This window comes from Lagopus muta, chromosome 3, assembly GCF_023343835.1.
Source record: "Lagopus muta isolate bLagMut1 chromosome 3, bLagMut1 primary, whole genome shotgun sequence".
Taxonomy (NCBI): domain Eukaryota; kingdom Metazoa; phylum Chordata; class Aves; order Galliformes; family Phasianidae; genus Lagopus; species Lagopus muta.
Genome location: NC_064435.1, coordinates 80,352,695 through 80,375,211, shown reverse-complemented (window position 1 = coordinate 80,375,211; position 22,517 = coordinate 80,352,695). Strand labels below are relative to the sequence as shown.

Here is a 22,517-nt window from a genome sequence, read left to right as displayed (position 1 = left end):
TAATAGATGCTAAACACAAATTCATTGGGGGGGGGGGGGAAAGGCCTGCTTAGAACCCACACAGCAGAAAGATACAACAATACTCCCTTATATTCCCCCTTATAGTGGATGCTAAGAGGTTTACTCCTTTACCTCACTGGAGAGACATCAGTAGAGCAGCCCTTTAATTGTGTTATTTTCCCATCAGATTAATTCACCCTATTCACCAGCCACATCTAGTGAAACCTGAAACTTGCTTTCAGCTCCTACAACCAATGACCTATAAGATAGGATGAATACCCCTTCGATATCACTAACCCTCTCAGGAAGTAGCCTACTGAAGTTAGGCACTTCATTCACAAGTCATTTCCACACAGTAGTGCTAGCTACAGGACTCAGTTCAACCCTGATCTCCAGACAAAGCCCCCATCTGAAAACACAGCCCTTGGTACCAGCCTAATCTCACACTGAATGGACTGAAAGAGGGTGAGTGCAACTTCATTTCAGGACCTCCTCCAGTTTTTCTGTTACACTTCTTCAGAAGGGTGGTTCTTAGTGGCAGGATGTATCCAAGCACAGAACCCTTAACAGAGAGAACTTTTATCCCACTAAATAGGCACACAGAAGACTTGGGTTCACACCATGGCTCAAGAAGTCATAGAATCATAGAATAACCAAGGTTGGAAAAGGCCTCTAAGATCATTTAGTCCAACCATTCACCAACCACCAATATTTCCCCACTAAACCAAATCCAAGGTGAAATTTCCTACACGAGAGCAAGGAGACAACCACAGTCCTATACAGAAGGGTAGAGCTTCCCAACCGAAGCCCAGATTTTGCACAATTCTTCATTGAGCTGGGGGAAACTTTTCACATAATAACAGACAAGAGAGTTCATTTATTGTGCCAAGCTTTTTGCCTTTTAAGTCTGAAGGAGACATAAGACCAAAGTGAAATCCACCTCCAGACAAATACAATATGCTAAAGGTGTGATTTGGGCAAGGGTGATTTTACCCTGTTGCAACTTTGCTAGGTACTGCAATAGCTCTTTAATGATGGTTCCATCTTTCATATATGTTCTGGAAAGGAAAGGTTTTCTCCTTGAATAAACCATCTTGACCTCATCGATGCTCTCAGAAGTCTCAAAACCAGCTTCAGAAGAGACACTGATGAAGCCCGTATCACTTAACATAAAATCAGATGGCAAGAGAGAGCCTGACCTTCCCTGGACATTCAAACCAGTATTAATACATCATTATTTAAGATATTTAGATTGCCACTTTCAAAAAGCTAGTAATTTATGTAGTCTACAGCCTTGCATAGGAGCTAAACATTGTTATTGCCTTCAGGAAGTTTAACCTCTGTACACCTGGATAGACCAGGCCTTTGTCCTCTTTTCTAGAGCCAGAGGGGTTTTGCATAAGGAAGGATTGTGAATACACGCTGTCATAGCGTTTGTGCTCTTGCACCACGGTATTGTTTTCTTTGTTATGACATGTTTCAAAATTTCTGAGCTCTTTCAAGCAGGATGGCATACTAATAGCCTCTTTGCTATGGGGAAAAGCAATGCTTCTGTGGGTTCTTTATTTAATAGCAGAGCAGAGACTATTCAGACAGTACAAATCTCTTCTTCAGGATGATGTATGAGTAGAGTATGTGGCACTATTAGACTGAAATGGTTCAAGGTCTGTCGGATAGAAAAGCATGCAGGGGAAAAGAGAGGTTGACACCTCATTTTCCAGATTCCACTGTCATTATTTTCTATCATAGCTATTCATTGAGTATATGTTTACAAGCAGTATATAGGGGTTCCCTGATGTTTTGCAAGCATAATTTAGCTGTTTTAGGGTCCAGTAGGTTTATTTTAGCTGTGTTTGAACTACAGTTGTTATTTCAGTCTTACTCCATTACTATGTTACCTTAAAATAACATCTGACAACCAACTGGTAACCCTTCCTAAATAATATATTTCTTGTGATCCTCACTATTACTAAAGCATTTCTAGTCTGGTGTGGAGAAGCAACACTACTAAACATCATGCCAGAGACAAACTGTGCTTAACTACTAGTATTCTGTGACTCCACGAGGTATCCCAGGCTGCCTCATTGGATAGAAAACTCTTAAGCAAGACTTCTGTGAAGTTAATTTTCCTTTGACAGAACTTTCCTTGACTTAGAGATCATAAAGCCTAGAAAGAAACCCAAAGGGTCTGATTTCCTAACCTTGTGTTTTTATCAGTATCTGTTATAACTGCTCAGATAAACCCCAGCATTCCACACAGAAGTCGTTACTTTACTTCAAGGTTTTGCAAAGATAATTTTCTGTAAGTCCTCAGAGGTTACCTTTCAAAACAGACATGACACCAACCTATTTATTTCAACTCCTTCCACAACATTTGCTGTTGAACACTGCAGAATTTCAACACAGAAATTACAAGTTTTAATAAGAATCTATGATAATATAGACAGAAGAAACATCTGGAACTATCTACTTCATTTTCATTCTGTTTGTTTCTAATAGCTCACGAGCAAGGCAATATCTAGCAGATTTGTTTAAAGTATCCAAGCTATGAGGAAATACATAACAGAAAATGTTCTTGGTGAGAAATGTTAATTTATATCACTTCGTAATTATGGATTTTTAATGGTACTTAAGATTTCTGAGCCAAGTATTAAACCTAATGCAAATCCCTTTCACCACCAAGCAACCAGCGTTGCTTAAAGTACTTCATACAGCCCTCTTCAGCACCATAACCTGTGTTCATTACTCATCCTCATCACACAACACTGAACTAATTCCCCTTTTTGGCATATACAAGCCTCAATTAGCTGCATGTTATCATCACATTCCCCATTAATCACTTAGCAAAACTGTACAGATGCATGGCAACTTTCTCACTTTTTCTTCATAAGTCAATCCAGGAAGCCCCCCAGTCATTTCTGCTTTTCTCTGAACTTCTCTGGTGTATCATCTCTTCCTGACTAATCATACACCATAACAAAGGCATAGCTTTGTGTCATAATACCTGGAGTCATGTCAGGTTCTTCCCACTCCCCCTAGCTCCAGAAGCAGCAGGTTAAGGAAGGACAAAATTTATCTTCCCAAGAAGCCAGTCTAACGTGTGACAACAGAGCATGCAGACTCCAGCTACCCAATCATATCAGTAGCAACAACACCACAAGCATTTTTTGATGTAACATTTCAGTGGAATCTTGATCAAGCAGAGGAGCATTGTTCCCCTTCTCACCTCCCTCTGCTCCCTTATCTTGTCCTTTTCCAAGCCCGCTCTTGAGAAAGGTCTGAATTTTCCCATTCCCAAGGAACTAGGTGCTGCTCTCCATTCCTTTCACACCACGTGAAGGAAATTGCTTTTCCCCTTCACTACAAATAAAAGTTACATCAACTTCATCCAGTTCCCAGTGACAGCAAGGGAGAATTTCCTCCACATTATCATTTCTGTCACCACAGATGACAGGCTCAAATCTAACCGTCTGATTTGACGAGCTCAGCACATGCCATAACCTTGTTGTTATAATTTCTTCCTCTCCAGCACAAACAACCAGAGCAAGGAGCAGCAAGGCTACCCAAATTACATTTAATTAGCACTTACACCAGTAACATCTATAGACACTTTTCTTGTTCCTCGTACAGCTGAAATCTGAAGACCAGAAGGACCTATAACTAGCTTAAGAAGTGAAAGGCAGATATTTGCATAGTTTGATTTAAATGTGGGGGAATTATGCTGGGTTTTCTTTCAGGGTGGAGATGACACCTCAATCTGGGAAACCTTCTGAGGCATTCAGAAGTCAATCAGTTGGCTTTCTGTTCTGACAGAGAGCCTGGAGTGGTGCCAGAAGCCTGTTAGTTGGAGGAGACAGTTGGCCTAGCAGAGAGTGAGTATGGGATTAATCGTTCTAGAGGATGTTTGCACCAATTAACAGCACTTGCAGCTTGTTGTCTCAATAGGTGGCACCACGTATGCCTGTCTCTTTTCAGCCCTTAGTGTGGCATCAGATACTGTAACTACTTTAGTTTCAGATGTAGTGTTATGTTAAAAAATAACACTGTAGTTTAAAGCAGGAGGCAGCTCAGCATCACATAGCCACTCTCTCCTACCAGCAGGATAGGAGAGAGAATTGTAAAGAAGAGAGGAAAGTTGTGGGTTGCAAAAAAACAAAACAAAACAAAAAAAAAATAAACAGTTCAGTAGGATAAAAGGGGGAAAAATTATACACAGAACACTTGCTCACCACAGTAGCCCTATCAATTTGTGCCAGTTTTACTGCTGAATGCGACCTTCTATGGTATGGGACACCCTTTTGGCCAGCTTATGTCATCTGTCCTGTCTGTGTCCCCTCTGAACTTTGCATAACTGTAGCCTGCTCACTGACAGGCCTTGTGAGAAGCTCAAGTGTCCTTGACTCCATGCAAGCACTGCATAAAAACAACTAAAAAGTTTGGTGCCAGGACACCGAAATCAGAAAAGCAGATTCCTTATGGCATCTGCCTGTCACAGTATAAACTTAGAAATTAGGTTTTGCAATTTCTGAACAGTCACATGGACCTGACTATGTTGAGTCTGGCTCAGATATCAATCTGAGCCATGAGACGCTTCCCCTTCCTCACCAGGAAAAGAAGCCTGACTTAGTGTGCTGGTGCCTAAAGGTCTCCCAGACATGGTGATGTCTGACATATTCATACCCTGCTCTTCCTATTCACTCTTATTTAGTTGCTTGCCAAACAGGAGTGGACACTGCTCAAGCTCAATTTGTTTTGGCTGGGGCTCTTGTAAGTGCTGTCCATTCATCTCCTTGGATGCAAGGCCAGTGAGCGGTGTCCTACAATTGGAGGCTGCCTCCGTAGACCAGATCAATTATCCAGAGCTAAACAAAGAACAGCCCAGAAGCACCGCTGGGGTTTACAACACCAAAAGGAGGACTTTGTATCCATAAACATGTTACTAGAGTCCATTCCACAAAACAGTATATACTGCCCTCAAACCATGCCTGCCGCATGCACACAGTTTCTACTGATAGCAATTATATCCCAGCCCATATATACAACCCATAAAATCTGGCAAACAGTCAAGAGCAACAGAAACCAATCATCGTACTTCACCATTCTTAAGTGGTGTAAGACACTCAAATCTTACAGATAACACATGCCCCCAAAACAACAGGTAAAAATGAATTTAGTGTGGAATTCCCTTACATTTATTTGAAATATTTTCATTAACAAGAGGAGATTGAGAAGCACTCTTAACTGAGAAGTGCTCCCTGTTTATCTTCAGTCTTACAATTACAAAATGTGAATGATACCAACAAAACACGACTCAGATTTTTCAAGGTAAGCCCCTCTACATGACAGATAGCTCCAGTTGATATCAGCAGTAGTTCTCATAAACTCATATCTCAGTCATTCAGGTCCGGTTGGGAGTGGCTCAGAACCCAGCAGAGCCAGGAACTAAATGCAAGCAGCTATATATTAATCTTAATTGCTATTCTATAAATAGTCTGGGAAAGAAGCTAATGGGAAACCCCAGTTAAATTGAGCAACCAGAGTTATGATGGGGGTATTTTTTTGTCCCCTGCATTATTAAAAGGCCAAATGAGCGTTCAAATTAGAAGGCTCAAACACTGACATGAAATTTTGTTTTGAATAAGAGGTTCACGTTGGCATAAAGCCAAAAATAAGTCACTTTTGTCTGATAATCTGCTATAGGTTTTCATTTTCTGCTGCCCCATTTGTTTAATCTTTCCTAAGGAAGAGCAAAATCTTAAGACGGTGAATATGTTGATTACTTAAATTGCAACTGTGTTTCTAGGTCTTAAGCATCTTATGAAGAACCTTAAGACCACCACCTCATGAAGCTGTGTGAGACCCACAGGATCTCAGGCTGCATCCAGGTTTTCCAAGGCTTTCCAGCACGTAACAAGAATAAGTTAAAGAAACAAGTGTGCCTGCTTTTGTGCATTAACAAACATCACAGATTTCTGCCCCAGATGGGTTAAGTCTCCATCACTTTGATGATGTCATGAATGCTATGTCTTCCCTATCACTAAAGAATGGAGCCTTCTGACTCCACTGGGAGGTGAAATCAAAGAACAATACGTGGAAGATCTGCCAGCCCGGGTCTCCTAGCAAAAAAATAAAAAAATAAAAAATAAATCATTGATTGACATTAAATAAAAATAAAAAGCCAATCCTTCAAAATACGTACTCCCATCTTTCATGGTGAAACACGGTAGGCAGCAGTTTGATAGCCAGGATATCTTGTCATTTCACAGCAAGAGGACAGCTGCCCACTTGTTGTGTGTGAGGTGCTGGACTCTGGGACAGGCTTGAGATCCAGAGTGGTGATTCATATTCCTCTTACTACAGCTGCTCAGCAGGCTGCCAAAAGGAAGAGCAGCTTTGCCCAAGCCCTACCAACAACTGCTGCCTTTTGGTGTGATCAGCCATCATCCAGAGGCACAACTGAAAGGACCTTAAGAAAGAAGGAAATAAGCAGTAGTTCCATGAAGATCTTGCAGCAGCTCTGACAGCACATCAGTCTCGAGTCAAGAGGTTTATAAAAGTTTCCAGCTTAAACACTCTTATCACTCTGGGCAGTTCTCAGCACACCACCCAGAGGGTTCCCTTCTGCTCCATCAATACAGGTACATTATCATCATTTTCTATCATGTAAATTCAACTACTGTTCAAATTACAGGTGTGATAACTGCATGATGATCATGCATATCAGCTTGAAAACAGACTTAACCTCTGAGATGTTTGCATGTACAGACTTGCAGAGGAGTTTAGTAGCTACATTTGCATAAGGCTCTCTTCCAGCTGTGAAGATTGAATGTACATAAAAGTTTGATAGCTTTAAAATAGAATTTACATATTTTAATTTAAATAGGATTATAGTGAGGACAAAGCCAAGGATGGCTTTTTTCTCTCCTTTATTGGGAGAAAGATTCCTGTTTGAAAGCATTCCTGCCTCAAAGTTTCATTTGTATTATTGTCATTCAGAAAGACTTGATAGATGTTCATATACTTGCCTCGGTTTTTCATTAGTTTAATTCCCTTCAGTTACTCCCTATTCAATACCTTTCTTCAAAATAAGGGAAAAGATATGAAAAATATTTTGTAGGGCTATCACATTATGTAATTCCAATAAAGTAGTTAATAGTTAATCATTCAATACATGTGACCTGAAGAATACACTCACATTATTTACAAATGCAAGTCTCAGTTATTTAGCAACTTGTCATTTATACTAACAAACATGACAAAGATGACTGAATGTTCTATTTTTCTGACTGCACAAAAGCTATGTATTTCTATTCACTTAAATTATAAGGTTGTCTTGGTAAAAAATAAAAAAAAGTAAAAAGTAAAAAAGCTCTATTCTAAGTATGCACTTTATATAAGCATAGGTTAAACTTGGTCCCATCTATACTATGAATACAGGGCCAACAGATACAAAAGAGTAAAGGAGAAAGATCCAGAGAGCAATTTCTTGCTCTGCAATTAGAGGAAACCCACAGGTTGCAAAGAAGAAGGAATTCAGCCTTCAGACATGAGAAAACAGGAAGTGAGTCTCCTTTCTGGATGGCAGTGCACATCTGCACTGAGGATGGCAGAGCTGACTACACTGTTCATCACCCAAGGTCCCATCCCATGTATGTCAATCAAACCCAAGAGACAGCCTCGTCTCCTGTCCTGAACCCACAAAGAACACTGAAAGACTCTACATGAAGCTTTGGATATTCCTAAGTCACTACAGGGCCCTTTGCTTAATAGCCCTCAAGAACTTTTCCCTCACAAACTTGCCCCATTAATTTTGAGTCCATATCAACTTTTTCAGCTAAAATCCACAGTTAGCCTTGTGTCAAATGAAGATCAACAGATTAGTTAAAAAAGAAATCTTTAAGTGTCATCTACATTTAGAACAGGTTTATTTTCCAGGGCATGTCCACCATTACCCATTCTGTTGTGAAGAGCAGAAATCTGTCTTCCTGATTATCCAGAGAGGCACTGAAGGAAGGCTTTGGAAGAGATTTGTATTTCATTTTTGTAAATCTGCCAAAAGCTATTAAAGCAAGGAAAAGCACCTTCAGGAGAACATAACATCCATCACACCTTTTCTCCTTTCCCCCAACAGCTTCTTTTGTTTAATATTAGCTCACTAACAAAAAAGTCATTACGACTTACCCAAGCTACAAGATAGCTTAAATATTAACAAGCATGTAAAGTTAGTGGAGGTAAGAGCCTGGAGCTGTATAATAATAAAGCAAAGCTCAGTGAGATTCCATAATTATTTGTTACACAACCCAAGAAACTAGCTAGAGTATTTCTAAGATTATGCACCTCTCATATATGATGTCTAACCATGCCAGAAATTACATAAGGCTTTTTATAACAATCATTAGTAATTAAAAAGGCAGAACAAAGGGCCATTATGACCAGAGGTAGAAATCCAATAATGGGTTTACTTAGGATATGACCCAAAGCCCATCATAGTGACTTTCATACATTTCAGCGTGCTCTGGATCGAACATTCTCTATTTTCCACGTTGGTCAGTTTCTTTTCAAGGTTTTGTGGGGCTAGGAAATCAACTGTGGAGGACTATGGAGAAAATAAAAGTAGACATTTGTCCCTCTCAGAGCTGAGAACTCCAACCTGGCACCTGTTTTGGTGGCAGTAGCATTGGCTTTACATCCTTCCAAAAAGGAAGTTGGCCACTAACTCCCAAATACATGTTCAGATGCTGTCTAGGTATCTAAGTTCTGAGCTTTCTAGATACTTCAATTTTGAGTACACTGCCCTGTGCAACCAGTCCTAGTACAAGTTGCAGGCAATACCTGGAACTGTACAGGTGAAAGTGAATGTATGCATACTTACACACTTTTTACATCACAAAAAAATGCAGAACATGTGACCAGTTGTGCAGTTCTAACAGGAAGATAACATCTGAAGGATGGAAATACAAATAGAGCTCTTAAAGGGGAGCCTAACCCTAGACACCGAGAGCCTTTGGATAAGAGCATATTGCCTAGCGAGACAAATCATCTCTAAGCTTGCAGGTAGTTTTACTTTTCTTCCTTCAAATAAGTTACAAGCTGTGGAAAAGACAAGTACTATAGGCAGGAAAAAAAAAACAACGTTATCCAATATACAATTTTATGCATTATTCCATTTTATAAATGGAAAACATGAGATCAAAAGGAAAAAAATAAGACAGACTTTGAATGGATTTGTCCAGGAAAAATTCTTCAGGATCTGATTCCAAAATTTCACAACTGAAGACCTGCTCTGTAGCACTTATGATATGTCCAATAGCAACCTCTTTTATGGAGGAAGTAAAATGAGAAAATTCATCTCAGAATACAAATCTTCAGAAGCTTAACTGTCACAATAAGGTGGACAGGGTCCAGTCGTTATTCTTCTTTCTAGTCACCTAAGAGCCATTTAATGAATTGGTAGGATCCAGGTGGTTTGCTTTGTCCCAGAAAAATTTCTACATTTCCCTTTTCTTGCTTTCTGGATCCCTGACTTTTCCGCCTCATCTGCAAGACCCAGGTCTGACAGTCATTCCACTGTGGCACTCAGCACTGAGGAAGCACTCTTGATCTCCCTGGCTTCATAACTTCTCCTCTAGCCCACAGTCCCCTGAATTTAAGTCATAATGTTAGCAATTAAGTCAGTGTGGCTTCATCCAAGAGCTACACAGTGGCACAGTACATCAGCATATGCTTCCACAATCTTTCCAAACATGAACTCACCACAGCAACAGTAACAGGGCATCTAAACTCTAATTGATTCCATTTGCAACTCCTTTTGCTCCAGTTCCTGCTACTGGGGAGCAGCAGAGCAGAGACTGTCAAGGTTCTGGTCTCCATGCCTGGTCAGACTCACTAATGACCTACCTGAACAAGGTCTCACCTCCATGGGGAGACATGGAGGTCCACATCCACTAACAAGTTATAACCTCCTTTCCTAAATAGCTAGCACATAACTTTGCTTTTGTTGGGATACTCAGTCTTGCTTGCTCTTCAAAAACCACCTCTAGACATGCTAATCATTTTCTACACAGACAGGGAGGCTCACTCTTTTCTACCATCTGCTCTTCCAAAAGGAGAACCTGGTTGTTGTAGCATACAGCACTCCTTTTCTTTAGGTACTACACATCCTGTCAAACGAAAAGATGAGAAAGGAGTTGACATTATTTCTCCTGTATGCTTAAAGATGAACATCTTTTGGATTGAAGGGAATTTTTGATACTTACTGAAGAAGAATATAAGCCAAAAGGGATTTTCCTTCTTATAGAAAGATCACCATCTTATACACCTTGTCTATGCTCTTCAATCTATATCATAACACATGCACTGCTATTATAAGTGACAAAAAACTCATATTCCTCCCCTATTAGCTTGAACATTGACTGAGATGTGTAACTAGTTTGAATGTAATTGTATGCTGAACTGCTTGCTTAATTGGCATACCCATCAAGGAACAAAAAAGAAAACAAGCAAAGCATTTGTAGAACTGTGCAGATAATCTAGGCAACACTGCAGCCTGCAGGTGCCTTTTAAGATAACATGAGAACACACCTGGATACTCCCGTTCTCCACTCCCAAAGAATACAGTAGTAATGATAGAAAGATCTGAAATCACTGTAGAGGGCTGACAGTATGAAGCAGACCAAAATAATGATTTAGACTTGTTTTATAAGTGCTGTGGAAACTGAGTTACCTTTTTTCCCCTTCTAAGGAACCCAATAATCTCCACAGATATATTCATTGTATGTTCTTTGCGCAGGAAAAGCTAAAAACCTCAAGTGAAAAATAACACAGTTGTGTGCAGACCTGGGCTACAAGATACCATTTCAGAATAGTAAAATGGCCCCTCTACTCTGTAGAGAGCTACTTTAATCATTGTCTTCTACTGCTTCAGTGTGGACCTCTCTTCAGAGATCAGGTGTTCCACCAGTATCATTTCCAAGTTACTTCACATCAACCACTTCACATAAATTATCTCAACTTCAAATCTTTGTCACAAGAGTCAGAAACAGTCTTCTTTTATGGCTTTGTCCACATCTGTACACAGTTAACTATTGCCAGCACATTCCAAGAATTTAATTAATTTTGTCCTATTATATTTTCATAAAACTATGACCTGCCTTTTCAATCCTTCTGGTTGTTACTCAGAACAAGATTCTGCACTATCTCCTCCACTTATTTATGTAACCTCCAGAGACTTCTGTGTCTTTTCTTCTATGCAGAAGCATTAAATGAACTTGCATACTTGCTGCAGAGCAAATGAGGTGATCAGCATTTTCTTGGCATCCAGAGCAATCCTCCACTTCTTTCTCTCTCCCCTCCAAGAGAAGGGATTCTAACACAGTAGTCATTCAATCCATCTTCCAGGTCTTTGCAGTACCTCTTCTAACTTTGGCAGTGGTCTAAGATTGAGTTCTTTTTTATCACCATTCCCTTGGCACTATTAGAGATATCCCAAGTGCTCAGCTCACAATAATATTATTCTCAGTCCTCTTTCTCTGATAGCTTTCTCACAGCTCCTTATTCTTCCCCCTTCTTTACTCACTTACCTGTGGATTCTTATCACTTGTCCCTTCAAACCTAGTTCTATTTTCTTCTGTCTATAAACATTCCTTCTCCACTTTGATAATCTGACATCTATTTCTCATTTTGCTAAGCGCTGGTTTGCTGCCAACTAATGCAGAACCCTGTGAGGCCTCTTTGTTCGGCTGTGCATTCCCATCTAGCACATACCCAGTGTTCTGCTTTCGCTTAAGTTACTTAAGCTACAACCCAAGACAACAGGGGAAGCAGTCTGCGGGGTATTTCTGTGCTCTTCAGAAGGCTGTCTCTGATCACCAACAGCCTTGTGGACAGCACAGTCAGGATGCTTCCTTCTCTGCTGGGATAGATCCCTCAGAGGATCACATGCAGTAAAATCCAGACAGCCATCCACCCATCATTTTAGTGATCTAAACTTTATGCTGCTTACCAATCAGAGAGCAAGACTGTGGCCTCAACAACCCTCACTCCTACAGCTGCCTTAATCAGCAGTGCATTGGGAAGAGCTATTCCATTCAGGACACTCACATCCATCTCTTCTAGCAAAATCTCCAACCAGTTTCTTCAGTACAGCACTTAGGCAATGATAGCTTTGATAGTTTCTCATGTTTATTCAAGTTTGGAAGCAGTGGTAGATCATTTGTGCCACACATTGAATGTATGATGTTCCTGATAATGGTACGCTCTTCAATATTCAAGTGACAAGTTTGTAATGTTCTGTACCCTCGAGGCAGGCAAAGAAAAACCCAGTGGTTTTTCATCTTATCCAGAAGAAGTTCTTACTGGTTTTCTGCCTCCAGATTTCCTCAGGCACCTACACAGTCCTTCCTACATGCAGTGTCCTGATCGCAATCTGTAAGGAAATTTGTAAGATTTAATTTCTAATGTTATCTTTACAGCACAAGTGGACAACGAAACATAGTAGGATTATTATGTGTTCAAGCTATGCTGCATTTTGAAGATGAAAAAGGAGCCAAAGTTAAGACTGAGCTTAATATTACACTTAGGAAAAGCACAAAGCCATAGAAAAGTCACTGCCTGCAACTATGGCTTTTTTTAAGGTTATTTCTACTTTAGAAGTCAAAAATTACTTGGGGAGTAGGTACTTTCTTGTTCCTAGCACTCAGTCCAAAGCCACTGACATCAGTGGAAAGTTTCCACTTTGGAATATGAACTGGGCCAACCTTTCAATGGCACATTTCTATTGAAAAAAGCATGGAAGGAAAAAAAAAAAATGCACAACTGTGGAATCAGTGAATTTTATTTCAGTGGAAGTATGTTGGGATAGAGAAGGGTTAAGGAGATTGGAGGGTTAACAGAGCTGAGCAAGTGAACTCTGACGCAGGGCTCTCATGCAGGTGAGGCTGCCCAGGGCCCCATCCAAGCTGCCCTTGAATACCTCCACAGATGGGGAACTCACAGCTTCTCTGGGCAGCTTGTGCCTGTGCTTCACCTCCTTCTGAGTAAAGAGTTTCTTCCTAACATCTAATCTAAATTTCTCTTATTTTAGTTTAAAACCCTTCCCCCTTGTCCTTTCACTCTCAAACCTTGTAAAATGTCAGTCCTCAGCCTGTTTATAAGCTCCCTTCAAGTATTGGAAGGCCTTCTCTTGTTCAAGAGAAACAAGCCCAACTCTGTCAACCTTTCTTCACAGGAGATACATTCCAGCCATCAAAAGGAGAAAGATATTGCTTGGTTCCTAGTCTAGTGGTACCTTAAGCAACCAACCAAATGAGTAGTGCCAGTTGGTTAGAGACAGGCTCTGTGCATAAGAACTCACAATCCAAGTAGGTGAGAAAGACAATAAATGACAACAATCTTATTATCCCTATTTTATAGTTCGGAAATGGAGCCTAAAGATATTAAGAGCTTTGCTCAAAGCCATTCAGGAAATCAGCGTCAGAGAAAACAAGTGCAAACTTGAGTGTCACCGCAGTTCCTTCCTCTTGATACCTTTTTGACCATCGAGGCTGCTTTCAATTAAGTCTTTTATGGAGGACATCTCTTTCTAACTCCGCATTTTTATTGCATGTTCCACATGGTGGACTCAGGGAACCTGTGGAATTACGAGTGTCTCCAGCCAGCTTCTCTAGTGTGTTTTATGAACCCTAATGAGCCCCCACAGAAAGCTAGAGTACCAGCATCAAGGGGGAAGGGAAGGGAGAAGCAGAAATAGCTGCATTGTGTGCAGCTTTTAGCAAGCGGTCCAGGTTCACGGAGCAGTGTGTAAACAATCCCATTTGCCACAGTTAAGGACAGGCACAATTTTAGGAAATTCAAGCAACCTGTTAGCCTACTGACCTCTAGATAACCTATTTTACAACAATGAAACTTACAGTTTGCTGGGGAGGAGGAGGGGCAACGCTGGGAAGATGCTTTGCTGCCATAGGAAATGGGCCAAGGAAAACTCCTGTCATTTTTGATGTTCACTTGATGAGACAGTGGAAGGAGAAGAGTATCAGCTTGCTAGAAAAAACATTTCCTGACAGATTTGCAGTGAGTTCTGCTGCCCCATAGGAGCCAAGGCATAGCACTAAAACATGGGGCTGCCTATGCTTGTCTTGATCCTCTCATCCAAGAGTTCTCCTTTTCCACAGACTTGGGTGAAATGGAGTTCAGGAACAAAGTGGCTCCACATGGTTCACAGCTTTTCATCCCAAAGGCACAAAGGGAGAATGCAAATCCAGCCCTTTTGCCTTAGATACACACTGTCAACATGGGATATGGAAATTCAGACAAGGGGAGACTCAGAAACATAGAAGCATATGCAAAATTGAAAATGAAGGGAGAACAACATTGGTGAGTCTTTCTTGCATGGCTACTTGACAACACCGTACATTCAGTAAGCAGCTGTCTTTGTAAATACCTTAACAGGAAGAGAGCAACAGGATCAAAGCTGTTTGTCCTGCCTAGATTTCTTATTCTGGTGCACAGCAAGGTGTTGGTCACACTGTCACTAAACCCCTTCTGAGCAGAAAGAGCTGTGAAGCTCTGCTGCCATTTCTTACCCAGGCACGCAATCCACTTTGGAAAACGCTTAAAGCCTATGGTTAGAAGCTAGCATACCCTGAAATGCTTTGTTGTTGAATATCAAGATGCTCATCACCCTAACTTGTCTGTAGTCTAGAAGTCAATATTGAAGTGACTTGCCCAGTGGCAATGTAGGGGACAGGATGATGATGTTTCTTTTTCTCCTTTTGGAATCATATCTACCTGCCAGGAACTGCATTAGTGAGCAGAAGTAAATCATGTAAAATCCTGGTTTACATCTGGCTCCATGCGTTCATATTCTCAAACCCTGGACTTGCTCTGCACTACACTGTGGGAAAGAGACGATTATAACACATCCATTTTTCATTGTTTTTTATGAGAATCTAAAACAGCACTGTTAGGTAGGCTGGCAGTAACATCAAGCAACAAGAAGCATGAATAGAAACTGTTTCATTGCAACCCCATCTTTGTCTGTATCTCCTCCAACTTTTGACTCTTTCTCCTCCCAGCCCCCAACGGTAACAAACCAGAGCTTCATTATATCCAGCACTTGGATGAAGAAGATCAGCACTCACATGCCATGCAGTAATAGCAAGTCACCAGCGCAGTGCTGTGAAAGCAAGAGATCTTGTTCCCAATCACCTTGCTTTACTGGTCCTGGAAGCCTTGCCATAAAAAACACCTTGTAACAATAGCTAATATCCAATATGTCTGCAGCAAAACACATTTTCCATGTAATCTAACTGTATCAAATTCACATACTCTACAGAAAGAATAACTTGGAACAGGAAGAAAGGAGGAACACGGAGTGCTAGGAAAACTCAAAGGAACTTTTTATTGTAACATTTATAATAGAAAGTTGGGGGGTTTACTTTCGCCTCAAGGTGTAACTTGTTAATAAATGTTCTGGAAAACCTGCTGTGTATAAGAGCCCTGGCCTATGATGTCAGCATTCATTATGCACACAGGGGCCATTTACAGCCTTGTAAAGTTGTAGACAAGGAAATTGTTGCTGAAATATTGTTTCAAAAGTTTAAAGGTAATCATTCGTGGTGTATACACCTCAGCGATTGAACAGATCTTTCAAATGATTCCATGTAAACCAAAAAAAGTCATATGGCATAGGTAGTAAACATCCACCCATATTCCCTCATACGTGTTGGATATAGGATTATATACATGTACAGGGACAAGTGTGCAGTCTTTAGTTTTATTTGAGAGTTATCTGGGTAAACCTATAAATAAAGCATAAGGTGTTTAGAAGTAAGACAAACTGGAAATGATTCTCACTGCCCTGCTATCATTCCCATTTATCCACTAGGAAAAAAAAAAAAAAAAATCAATAAAAAAAGGGAGGAAGTGAAGAACTGAAAATAGAAACAAACAAGTCTGTTTTTAGCTTTCAAAAACTAAACACATTTTATCAAAAAAATTGAATCGTGGGTTGAAATGCAGATTTTTCTGCTGCAGTTTTTTCATCTGAGGAACTGTGGACACACAATGTTTCACAGGGCTTTGAGAAGCCTGATCTAGAGGGAGGTGCCCCTGCCAACAGCAGGGGGTTGGAACTAGATGATCTTAAAGACCCCCTTCCAACCCAAACCACTCTGTGATTCATGCAGGTTCAACTAAAATCTGAGACAGAAGTGCTGCAAACTTTCTCGGGTCAGGAGATGCCTATGGGAACTTCTGAGACAACTGTTGCTCTGGTTCACACAACTGTGTTTAAAGAAGGGGGGAAATCTGTCCAATGTTGTGTGCTCTATTTCCCTCCATTGCTGCATGCTGTTTTATTTTTTGACCACAAGCATTTCATTTGCTGCTGTAGTGATTTTTCCATCACTCTGAAGAGGCTTTGTGGCCAGGTGTTGTTTGTTATTTGTCCCACAGTAGCTGGAAATAGTGTAATTACACAAATATATAGAAAAACACGCTCAGCATCAATGATCACTAGCCAACCCAAGCACTTTCCTACCAAATCACTTTCTCAAATATTCCTTCTCACAGCAGTCCAAACGATTTTCCAGCTCCGACTGAGCTAACTTCCCAAGCATTCCACATCTATTTATTTTCTCTAATGCACTTGTCAGCTACTTCAAACTCCACCCCAGCTCCTGACAGCAAAGCCAGTCGAACACCCTCTCATTGTGGTTTCATGGGGAACCAACTCATGGCCATAGAAATGGACTGCACCCAATGGCATAAGACCAAAAATAACTGCTCCACTTCCACTTTTTTCAATGCTCCTGCATTGTTCCAATAGCACTAAGATATTACTACTGATTAATGCTGCTACACAAATAACATGCAAAATGGGGAAAAGCTTAAAGCCTTTTTCCTGCTTTTACTCATGTTCATCGTAAATGTTCCATCAGCTTCAGTAAGCTGTGTGTATCAGACTTACACTAGCATAATTTCATTAACTTAGTGGAATCAGTCCTTGATTATAGCTTTGGAAGTGAGTGGAAAAATCAAGTCTGCCAAGATGAGAAATAATCCTATTAACCTGCCCAGCAAGATTTCTCTGGATGTAGAGCTAAGTTTTAGGATTAGCAGAGGATCTCTTTATCTCTTACACCTTTCCTTACCCTCAAGGGTCACTATTAGCTCAGCCTTTCAGGCTCTCCTTCCTTCCTTCTCCCCCCAACCTAACCAGGGCAACAGAGAACTCATCAGCAATTCAGGGTGCTCAGTCATCCACCAGAGCAGATAATAAAGATCAAGTTAGCAGAAATCTTTCAAAACTGGGGATTTCCCTGCATCCATCATGACCCATACATTAGAAGACCCCAGAAACAACAGGACACACAGGTAAGGTGAGCTCTATCAGGTTTCTCCCACATCCCTGCAACTCTCTAAACTGCAGGCTTCACCTGTTTCCTTACATGAATATATAACATTACAGTATGATGGAAAGTACAGCAATAACAGCAGAGTAGCAAGGTCCCAGGCTCAAATACAAAAGCCACAAGCACAAAAATAAACTGCTTACCTTCAAAAGGCCTCATGTACATAGGAAGCCCCAGAAAGACACCCTCACCTTCACTGCCAACCCTTAAATGAGGGCTGGGAAGGGGTGCATCCTGGCTCCACCCCTTCCAGTCTCTCAGCTTCATTGCCTGCACCTGAGCTCCCCTGGGTTGGCCCTGCCTTCCCACCAGGTGCTTAATCACTAGTTCAAGCCATGACTTAGCATTTCTTCTACAGAGTACTACTTATCCTGTCACATAGAACCACAGAATTGTTTGAGTCGGAAGAGATCCTTAAAGGCCACCTAGTCCAACCCCCCTGCAATGAACAGGGACAACTACAGAAAGATCAGGTTGTTCAGAGTCCCATCCAGCCTGACCTTGGATGTTTCCAGGGATGGGGCATCCATCGCTTTTCTCAGCAACATGTTCCAGTGCTTTGCTACCTTTATTGTAAAAACATCTTCCTTATATCCAGCCTATATTTCCCCTCTTTTAGTTTGGAACTGTTTCTCCTTCTCCTGTCACAACAAACCCTGCTAAAGAGTCTGTCCCCTCCTTTCTTATAGCTCAACATATAGTTCAATCCATCCTTTCCACCCACAACAGACATAATCAGTGCATCCATTCTACATAACATCAACATAAATGTTATCAAATCAGACCCAGTTCAGCTCTATCTCCCATTTTCAACATGGGTTGGCAGAGATTTCACCTCTGTCCTTGTCACTCTGACATCGTGGTGGCAATTGGGATGCCAAAAAGTCAGTTCAGCTTCACTGATGGAAAGATTTTTGCTGGACCTGGAGCAAACTTCAGGTGAGGAAAACAACAGGCAAGAAAAACCCTTGTATGTGGCACTGGTTCCATTAATACATAGCCAAGAAATCTGGACTGCTCTTTTTAGTAAGTTTACATGAAGATAGGCAAGTAAAGGATGTATGTGAGGAAACATATGTCCATACCTATATTATTTTTTCCTATAATTTCCCATTTAGTATCTAAGACACTGGAGATGAGACTGCTGTTCATAACTTTTGGCTAAGAACACACCACTTCACTGGGCTAAGTCCAATTTCTGAGAAGAAATAACTTTGGGATAAAACTGGAGACAAGTTGAAAAGAAAGACAGTGATTGGGACCCAGTCCAGAGATACAAATAATCTGGATATACAGATGTCCCAGAAAGATGGATGGGCTGAAGCACTACAATGGCTCCAACTCCCAAAGACAGTGACACCCCCACCCTCAGCATCAGGTTCATATTTTATATATGGAGCTCAGAGGCTGATCACACTGCCTCCTCTGAGCCAAACCACTCCTTGGATCCATGCTGCAGATTTCAGGAGCTGGAATAAGTTATCCATTGGAGAATAAATTAGTTACTGGCAGGACAAATTTGGCAGCAGCTTAATCTTCCAATCAGTTGCTCCACCGGCATTCTTCTGTCCTGGGGAAAAGGGCACATCCTCCTAGGTCCAGTGCTTGCCAGGGTAAGTTTGTAGTCAGACTCAATTTGGAGGGGAAAGATGGGATATTTTCTGTTAAAATGATAAGTTCAGTCTCTTTTTTTTTTTTTTTTTTTTCCTGAGAACAGGAAAAGAGGAAAAAAGCCCAACTCAAGTAACAGCAGAATGTGTTTAAGTACATAAAAGACACAACGACAATTCTCTTTCTCTATGGCCTCCATTGGCAGCCCTCAAGCACATAAATAAGGAAGACACCTGCAGTAAGGAATCTGCATCTGTCCCAACCCCACACACCAGGAGCACATCTTCTCACCCACACAGCACCACTCCCCACTCCAGGAGCTGTGCCGTGCCCTTATAGGGCCACACTTTCTTTTTCTGGAGCCTTTCTTTCCTGACAGACCAAAATCCCAGCAGATGGGCAGGGCTGCCATGGTTCTTTCTTACCCAGATCCATTCTACCAGCCGCATGTGAAAGTGAAGCCCTAGAAAGAGAGTGTTCAAGGCAGCCCACCTGCTAAGCAGAATCATCACATGATTTAGGTAGGGAAAGACCTCTAAGATCATCAAGTCCAACGATAAACCCATCAACACCATTCCCACTAACTGTGTCCTTCAGTGCCACATCTTAACAAGCTATAGAGGGGTGAGGTGTACTTCTACTGCGTGCTCTGGTTGAAGGGAAAACAAGCATCTTCATGTCTAATAGCGAAGGCAGGATGGTGCTGTCTGAGTAAGGAGAGGGTGGGGGTCTCTGCATGCAGATAGAGAAGGGGAGGCATGAAAGCTGGCTTGGAAGGGGAAAGGGAAAGAGAAAATGGGAAAGGAAAAAGGAAAAAGGAAAATGGAAAAGGAAAAAAGGTGCCTACCAGACGCCTTCCTGTTTACACCCACTACTGCTCAATGCTTTCCCTGTGCCCGAAGCACCCCTAACATCTCCGGGGGGGCTCTGTGGGTCCAGCCCCTGCATCTCCTATAGGAAGTATATACACGTTGGCTGTCCAGCAGCCCCCGAACTGCCGGAGGAAGGAGCGCATTGGGACGAAGCCTCCCGACCGTCGCCCGAGAGCTCACTGGGGGGTCCGGAGGTGCGGGGGCCGTGAGCTCCCGCAGGTGGGGCCGGGCCGGGGCCCCCATTTCCAGGGGCCCAGCGCCACCCAGCGGAGCCGCCGGGCCGAGGCACGGGGGGGTCTTGGAGGCGGGGAGGGGGACCGTCCTGCCCTGGGGCACTGCGACTGAAAGGGACGCATCCGTGCTCGGGGGGCAGCGGGCGGTGGGAGGCATGGCTTTGACACCTCGCTCCTTTTATGTATGGTTTTATGTAGATATGTGTGTACATGCATATATGTGTGTATAGGGGTATGTAAGTATGCCTGTTTGTGTACATAGGTATGCACATATGCATATGCATATACGTATGCATACACACGTATATATACATATATATGGGTTTTTTGTTGTTACTGTTTATTGTCGTTGTTTTCCACTGCTGTGGAAGAAGAGGTGGATCCGCAAAGTACCGGTGCATGTGGGAAACCCAGCAATAACCGTAGCAGGGAAAGTTACATAATAATAATAATAAAGTTAAATAAATAAATAAATAAAATAAAAAGGAGAAGTAAATCATTTGGAGGGGTTTAAGGCCCGAACTCCGTGTTTCCCGAAGGTCAACGGTGTGGTTCTGACGTTGGTTAAGGAGCTGCTCTGCTCTCAAGTACGCTCCCCCCACCCGGCGTGGTGTGCGGGATCGTGCTTGGAAGGGAGGAAGCGGATACCGAAAGCGACTGCTGATGAACTGTCCAAACCCTTCGAAAAAACTTCGAGGCTCCGAGGCGGCTCATCCATAAACACCCCCGGATGGAGGAGGCACAGAGAGAAGGAGGGTGGGGGGGACGCGGAGGCACAGCCGCCCCCCGTTCCCCTTTGATCCGAGGGGCTGCGGAGGTGTGCCGCGGTGTGTATGGGGAAGGGGCGGCCGGCAGCCCCTCTGCCGAGGTGCCAGCTCGGCTTATTACTTTTTTTCCAACCTCCGTTCGTAAATCGCGCGGTGAGGCGGCGCTCGGTAACGCGGCCCTACCTTTGAGCGCCTCGTTCTGTTTTATGGGCTTCACTTAAAAATTAATGAAAACCTCGAGCGCGGAAGAGGTGGGGGGGAGGGGGGGGGAAGAGGGAGGGAGGGCGGAGGGAAGGCGGGGATGGGAATGGGGGGGGAAAGGAGCGAGCGGCGAAACCTGCTCCTGATTACCTCCCTCCTGGCAGCGGGCAGAGCCCCACTCCGCACCCGCGGACCCGCCCCGACGGAGCCCCCTCCGACGCGGGATGCGCTATCCTGCAGCCCCGCAGCCCCGTGCCTTCTTTGGGATGACCTTCGCCTCCGGGTGCGGAGGGGTCGTGCAGCAACCTCCGGCGCTGGTGCAGAGCTCTGTACCTGCGCGCACCCCGTAACTTTCCACTCGTTTCACCCCGAGCCCGTCCCGTTTTATTTACAGTCACAGAGGATGCTCGAAGACAAAAGAGCTTTTTTTTTTTTTAACTCGCTCTCTTTTTTCCTTTTTTTTTTCCTACGTCAAAGATGTTTTATATTTTTGGAAGGGCCACGTTTCCTTTTAAAGAGGTGACCTATATCCTGACCTCTGCGGGGGGCTTATTTTGATGCTCCGGAAAGCGCAGAACCAGGAGGGGACAACATCTTTAACACTGGCATCTGGTGTAGGAAAAGCGAAGTCCCTCTAGCACAAACACTCGGTGGAAGCACTTGGGGGATGCATGGGGACACAAAACCCCAAACAGGCGCTATTATTGTCCGAGCAGAGCTATCGGCTCCGCTGCCCACGACTTTCCTCCGTCACCCCCGAGGGCAGCTGCCCGGAGGCCGTCGGATGTTCCTCGGCCACGGTTCCGCTCCACGAGGGGATGAGGTGATGGGGGCTGTGGAGACAGAACAAGGCCCTTGGGGAGGATGTCTTCGTGCTGCCGGGGCGTTGGGTGCCACTTCTTATGTCACCCGCTGAAAAACACTGCCCCGGGGGCGATGGGTGCTGCCCTTGCGGCTGGCTGCGAGCCCTAACGCTGTTAACTCTCCTTCCTCAGGCGCTGAGCAAAGCTACCCCGGGTCGGGGAGCTGCGCAGCGGGGAAGAGAGAGAACGGTTCCAATCCCACTAATTCACAACCTCTGCCTTCACGACCCGGGCTGAACTTCCCCCATCCCCAAGCCAAGCGCTGCTGAAACATACCCCAAGGTACCCCCATGGGCAGGCAGCTCAACCTGTGTGGCCAGCCCCCGGGTGGCAGCCTTCGGGGATTCAGCTATGGAAAGCGTTACTTCCAAGGAGTCAGGAGGTCCAGGAGCAGCACAGGGACGCGGTACGGTTGCCGCCAGCCCCTTTCCCATCCAGGCCTCTGTGCCCCCCACCCCCCGGTGAGCGCTGGGCTGCGGGCGCTGTGCGGGAAGGGCCCTCGGGCAGCCGAGGTGCGGGATGGAGCTGCAGCACCCCGACACGGACAGCGGGAGGGAAA

General features: G+C 43.2%; 1 long non-coding RNA gene across 2 annotated transcripts; it reads right to left on the bottom strand.

Moving 5' to 3' along the window:
* Positions 1-4,896: 4,896 nt before the first annotated feature.
* LOC125690762 (uncharacterized) lies at positions 4,897-17,583 on the bottom strand. Of its 2 annotated transcripts, none has more exons than XR_007375782.1 (3): positions 17,555-17,583; positions 6,200-6,466; positions 4,897-6,116 (listed from the first exon to the last, which is right to left on the bottom strand). It is a non-coding gene; the product is annotated as an uncharacterized LOC125690762 (long non-coding RNA). The 2 variants fall into 2 exon arrangements; XR_007375783.1 differs by lacking the exon at positions 17,555-17,583 and adding an exon at positions 12,355-12,426.
* Between the last annotated feature and the right edge of the window lie 4,934 nt (positions 17,584-22,517).